Here is a 6,957-nt window from a genome sequence, read left to right as displayed (position 1 = left end):
GGTGGATCGTTTTTACAAAAGCTTACTGAGCACCTCGTAGGTGCCTGGAGCTGGGCGAGGTGCTGAGGATGAAGCCCAGAGTGAGACGCCGCCCTAAGGAACGTGGGTCTAGTGGGAGACCGTAGCGTGAAACGAGCAGAGGCTTGGGCTGAGTGCTTCCAGGACACGCGGGCGCTTGAGCGTGGGGACAGAGTTTAGAAGGATGAGCAGGGCTTTGCCAGACAGTGGGGTGGAGAGGACACTCCCAAGAGGGGATGGCACATGCAAAAGCAGGGAGGTGTAGCAAAGCCTGGGATCTTCAGGGAAAGTGGGATAATCAAAAGTGGTGGCAGCATGGTTGAGGCGGAGCCGTGGGGGCTGAGGGATGGCCTGGTCTGACACAGTGCAAGAGAATGTGGAGCAATGAGTAGGGCCAGGTCATGGAGAACCTTCTCTGCTGGGACAAGCCATGCAGACTCTACCTGTAGGGAATGGGGAGTCACTGACGGGTGTAAGCACAGGAGTATCACCACAGAGGAAAAGGGTAAAGGAGAGGTCTGCAGTCTGGTAACAGGCCTAACAGGTCGGGGAGGGAGCCTTTGTGCAAGCCTGCCAGCCAGCCCAATACGATGCCTTCCCCTTTGCTCGGAGCGGGTGCAGTGGGCTGGAGAGCGGCTCATTCTGCCTGCCAGGAGAGTTTAAGAGCTGCACGGTGGCAAGCTCAGTTGTCCTGTTGTGGTGTCACCATGTCCCTGGGCTCCAGGTAGGAGAGTGGGATGTGAAAGCCATCTGCCCACCTGTCCATATATCCACCATCCGACCAAACGACCTGCTTTCTTCCACCTGTCAAACATACCAGGAACAATGTTTGCCTGCAAACTGCTACGTCTCTCTATGGTGAAGGAGTTCCTGAAATTCATTATCACAAATTATCTATAGAAATAAAGAGATGGATATTGCTTTGGTTTGTATGAAAGATAATGAAGGTGACTCCCTGCAAAATAAGAAAATGAGAATTTCAGCAGTTCTATGAGTCTCCTTTAAAAAAATCAATTTACTCAGGGTTGCCTGGGTAGCTCAGTTGTTTAAGTGTCTGACTCTGGATTTCAGCTCAGGTCATGATCTCACCTTTTGTGAGTTCGAGCCCTCGATTGGGCTCTGGAGCCTGCTTGGTATTCTCTCTTTCTCTCTGCCTCTCCCACAGTCACATGCATGCACTCTCTCTCTCAAAATAAACATTAAAAAACAGAGAAAATCTTAAAAAAATCTAGTGTCTACAATCATCAATTAGAATAAAAAGTACACACAGCATTTAACCCAGAAATACTTGGGAATCTATCCCACAAAAGCACTGGTTTATAAGGGCTTATGCAGAAGGTTATTTATTGCAGCATTGTTTGTAACAGAAAAAAACTGGGGGAAATGTTAGATAAGAACCTCCTAACGTCCTTTGAGTAGTGTTCCACATGTTACTAAGTGTATATGTATAAGACGGATTGTATGTGTAAACATGCTTCGAAAACACTGGTCCATACAATGTTAAACAGGTGTGCTTTTCATGGGCTTCTCAGAGCTATTAAGATCCTTATTAGGTATTATTTTCTGAAATATTTACTGAGCCAGGAGTTGTGCTAGGGGCAAAGAGCAATGATCAAGACAAATTCTTGCTTCTGGAGAACTTTGAACGCATCATTTCCAGAGCGATGAAATTCTCTTACAAGAGAAGGGTAGGGAGTGGGCAGGTCTAACTTCCTGCAAGAGAGCAAGGCGAGGCAGAGAAAAGAAGACAAAATGGGAATCAGCCCAAAGAAGGGATGCAGAGAGACAGCATTCATGGGCGGGCGGGGAGTGGGGGTGTCGTGGGGACCACACAGGGAAAGCGCTGATGGAAGGAGAGGTGTGGATGTGGGACGCTGAGCAAAGCAGGGCTGCAGCAGTGCGCCGTGGGGCCTGGGGGCTTGGGGGCTGGGGCAGCCCCCCAGGAGTCAGGTCTTCACTCCAAGAGCGAAGGAAGCAAAGGAAGCTTAGATGTTAAAAAAAATACCTTTATTGAGGTATCATTTAAATACCACAACGTTTATCCACTCAATGTGCATGGTTTGATGAGTTTTAGTAAATTTATAGAGTTGTGCGACCATCACCACAATCTAGTTTTGGAACATTTCAATCTCCCCCCGTCCCTCTCCCCGCCCCCTTCCCCCAAGTTCCCTGCGCCCGCCTGCAGTCAGCCAGCCTTCACTCTCACCTTCGTGCAACCGCTGGTCAGCTTTGTGCCTCTATCTATAGTTTTGCCTTTTCTAGAAATTTCATATAAATGGAATCCTACAATTTTGTTGTCTTATTGTCTGGCTCCTTTCACTTAGTAGGTTTCTGAGAGTCATCTGTTTACTGCAGGTATCTATCACTGGTTCCTTCTTTTAGTTGCTGGATAATTTTCCAATGCAGGGATACAATACATTTATTATCTGTTTACCAGTTGAAGAACATCTGAATTCTCCCAGTTTTTGAATGGGAGAATTCCCATTCAAATGAATACTACAATGAATACTGCTGCCATAAATATGGATATACAAGTGAGTGGACACATGTTTGCATCTCTTTGGACAGATTCTTGTCAAAAAAAAATTTTTTTTAATGTTTATTTATTTTTGAGAGAGAGAGAGAGAAAGAGAGAGAGAGAGAATCAGCTGGGGAAGCGCAGAGATAGGGAGACACAGAATCTGAAACAGGCTCTAGGCTCTGAGCTGTCTGTCAGTGCCGAGCCTAATGTGGGGCTTGAACCCACGAAATGGGAGACCATGACCTGAGCTGAAGTCAGATGCTTAACTGACTGAGCCACCCAGGCGCCCCTGGAAAGATTCTTAAGAATGGAATTTTGTTGGCAGATTTTAACCACTCATGGAGGTGCAAAGTGGTCTCTCAAGACTGATAGTGCCAAGTATCTGCTGTGTGCTCATTTGTCATCCATATATCTTCTTTGGTTAAGTGTCTAGTTTCTGGGATTCCACATCTGGTGGCTCTCTTGAAGGACTCTCAGGACTCTGGGGCCATATCCTCATGGCAGTGGGTCATTACAGTGAAAGGACACAGCAGGGACCAGCCAGGGGAAAAGACACACCAGGTCGAGCACAGGGGAGTCCACGTGAAGGTTTCCAAAATTCTCCTCTGGGGGTGGGGGCCGGGACCACACAGAACACACTTCTCCTTCTACCACTGAAATGCAGCAACAGTCTGCAGTGTTTCCACCAAGGGAAGTCTGTTTGAGACTCTGAACCCAGGGGTTTTATTGTGGGCCAGTGATGCAGGCACTTTGCCTGCCAGACCAGCCACGATTTCTGAAACTCCAAGCTCATAGGAGAGCAGGTATTCACTATAAGTCACACTGTTTGTACCAGTCTAGGCAGGCTGGGGCAGCAGGGTTCAGTGCTCCAGGTAGACAACACGCCTTCTCAGTTAGAATAGTAGGCAGCAATCCAAAAGCCAGTTTCTCGGATACTGGCCCAAGGCCAGTGTCATCAGCAGGCTTTTTCTAAACAGCCATGTCAGGCCTACTATGTTAACTAGCTTTCTCCAACACACATCTAGTCCAATCTTTGGATCATTTTTAATTGGATTTTTAGTCTTCTTTTTTTTTAATGTTTATTTATTTTGAGAGAGAAAGGGAATTGGGAAAGACAGAGAGAGAGAAAGAGAGACCGGTGATATAGCAAAGACAATGGGGAGAAAGAGAATCCCAAGCAGGGTCTGTGCTGTCAGTGGAAAGCCCAACTCAGGGCTCAATCCCGAGAACCACACAATCATGACTTGAGCCTAAATCAAGAATCAGATGCCTATGGGGTGCCTGGGTGGCTCAATCAGAAAAGCTTCCAACTCTTGATTTTGGTTCAGATCATGATCTCACGGTTCTCGAGTTTGAGCCCCTCATCGGGCTCTGTGCTGACAGTGTGGATTCTGCTTGGGATTCTCTCTCTCTCTCTCTCTCTCTCTCAAAATAAATAAATAAAATACATTAAAAATAAAAGAGTCAGGTGCTTATCTGACTGAGCCACTGGAGCACTCCAAGTCTTCTTATTTTTGAATTTGTTGGAGATCTTTACATATTCTGGACATAAGTCAGTTACTAGATTTACATTTCTGTAAATGCGTTCTCCAAGTCTGTGACTTGTCTTCCATTTTCTTAATGGTGTCTGTGGAAGAGTCTGGGCAGGAGGCATTATGACCAGGTCTGTGTGCAATCACAAAACTGCCCTGGTTCATTTGTGAGGAACAGACTGCAGGGGCCCACCATGGTTGGGGAGATCCATTACAGTAGCCTGGCTATGAGTTGATGGTGGTCTGGGCTGGGGATGCCTGAAGGGATGGAGAGAAGAGGCTGCGTGTGAGGAATGCACAGAAAGTAAGACCAGAAGGGCATGTAGACACACAATATGGATTTTACCAGAAGGAAAGCTGGGCTCTCCAGACTGGTCCACAGGACACCATATTATTATAATTATTGTTTTTAATAGTGAAACCCCCATTAATTTCTGGGATTTTAGCATTCTGATAATTTAAGAAAGGGTTCCTTTCTGGGTTTCACAGTCTGTGGTGCCATGAACAAGACTTTCTGGGGTTATTTTAGCAATTCTTTTTTTTTTTTTTTAATGTTTTATTTATTTCTAGGAGAGAGAGAGACAGCGTGAGCAGAGGAGGGTCAGAGAGAGAGGGAGACACAGACTCCGAAATAGGCTCCAGGCTCTGAGCTGGCAGTCAGCACAGAGCCCGACGCAGGGCTCGAACCCACGAACGGCGAGATCATGACCCAAGCGAAAGTCGGACGCTTAACTGACTAAGCCACCCAGGCGCCCCTATTTTAGCAATTCTAAACTGTTCTGAAGTGTGCGGCGATGTGCCTTACTATAGATTGTTTATTAGTCACACACGGGTATCCGTAATGTGAACTTTGGTCCAAGAAAATAAAGTCATGACTGAAATTGAACACAGGGGGTGCATGGAGACCCTTGCAAAGAGTGAAGGCAGAGACGCTGTTAGCATAGGGAGTGCAAGGCCAGGGATGAGGAAGTTTATGTTCATGTATTAACCCAATTATCAAACAGACCTTGCCAATCTGGAGCACTAGTGGTTTAAAATGGGATTTCACATCATTCTGTTCCAAGGGACACCGACAGTATCATAAATGGAAAGTTCTTTCCTCGGGCTGGAATGCAGAGCTCCTCTCCTTTGGACAGCGCCTGCTGTCACAGGAGAACCTTTATTTAAGGCTGGAAATTCTACTTACCCAGGAGGCCAAAACACTGGGCTTCTGTTCTTGCAAAATAAACAAAACACCTTGGCAAACTAGATGCAAAGAAGGCCTGAGGGAATGGAAAGGAATGTGAAATCAGGTATGCGGGTCAGTGTCAATGCAATAAATCAGGAGTGTGGTGGTGATACATATTTTCTCCTCTGATACTAAAAAAAGGGAGGCTACATGAATCAATGAGACAAAGAGTCTAGATATTGAGAGAGATATATATGCATGTGTACGTGTGTGTGTGTGTGTGTATTTATATCTACTTTATTATAAAATAGATTTTGTTGTGTTGTTTTCTTTTAGAAGGAGACAATGTAAAGGCTCAGAAATGGTGGGAGCCACATGAGACAGCCATGAATCAGAGAGATGAGGGCATCTCGTCCGAGCCTAGGTGGGCCCGGTGCCCTGAACCTATGGAAAGGTGGGGCAGGGCGAAGGTGGCATGCCAGGGTGCCTGCTGTGAGGTGCACACTGCAAGAGTAAACCCCTTCCTTAAGGACTTGATGAATCTAGATCATCATGCTGCTCACTCTGCCCTCTCCTGCCTCAGGGCTTTTGCATATGTTATTCATGCTGCCTGAAAGCCCAGGGGCCTCCACCCATCCCCAAGTCTTGTGAATTTCATCTTTCCATTCTCAAATCCATCCTCTCTTCCCTGCTTTCTATACTCTGTTAGCAGGAGGAATCACTGATGTGTTATGGAGTCTAAACTTTGTACAATTTTGAAGGCCACTTTTCAGAAAAAGAATAAAAGTCATGAATGTGAAATTAGATCCCCACATGATTAAAGGCCCCTCCGGGGTGTTGGAAAGGGCTCAAGCAAGTGAGGGACTAGCTTTAGCTTCCTTAACTTCGTGCGAAGCTGGGCCTCTAGGGCTGCATGGCACACTGTGTATGGGTCTTGACGACCCTCATTCTAGTCTGTAGTCTAATGTGTAGTCATGTGAATATTTGATTCCTCTCCACCTTCCCACCAGACTGCAAGCCTCCCCAGAGGAGAGGCTGTTTTGCTCATCATTATACTCCTAGTGTTATCTAGGGCCTGGTACATGAGAGGCGCTCAATAAATGCTTCGAATAAATGAATGCTGAATTTTGAATCACAATAATTATAATCACAGAACTTCTAGCTTCCACTCATTGAGAGTCTCCACCTGCCAGGCTGTGGATGTCAGTTCAGTACTGAGGGTGCCGGGTTTGCTCGAAGTCTCAGCCTGTAAAAACACGGGAGAGAAAGCCACAATGGGCACGTGGAAGTAAGGGAGACTGAAGTTGAGGGTGCCTCTGGGTCAAGGACCTGGCTTCTCATTCCCACTGTCAACAGCACTGTGTCCCCCAGAATAGACATGACTTGATGAGTGGTGGGGACTCCTCTCAAACTAGTCCTTAATTCTAAAGACAGTATTCTAAAGCTGCTGCTTGTGGATCTTTCCTGTTGAGAAATGGAGGAAACCCTCCTCACACTCATACCCCCACCCCAGCCATGTCCTTGAACCAGTGGGTCTCAGCCAGCATAATTATTTTGTGCCCCAGGGGGGCATTTGGAAGGGTCCAGGGTCCTTGTTGTTGTTACATTTACAGATGGTGGGAAGTACCCCTAGTATCTAAGGCGACGCTGCTCAGCATCCGAATTGCACTGGGAAGCCAGTGCTGGGAGGACAGCAGAGGATGATCTGACCCAGAACG

Source organism: Hyaena hyaena, unplaced genomic scaffold, assembly GCF_003009895.1.
Source record: "Hyaena hyaena isolate Hyena2069 unplaced genomic scaffold, ASM300989v1 scaffold_1401, whole genome shotgun sequence".
NCBI lineage: Eukaryota > Metazoa > Chordata > Mammalia > Carnivora > Hyaenidae > Hyaena > Hyaena hyaena.
Note: the sequence above shows the minus strand (reverse complement) of the source record.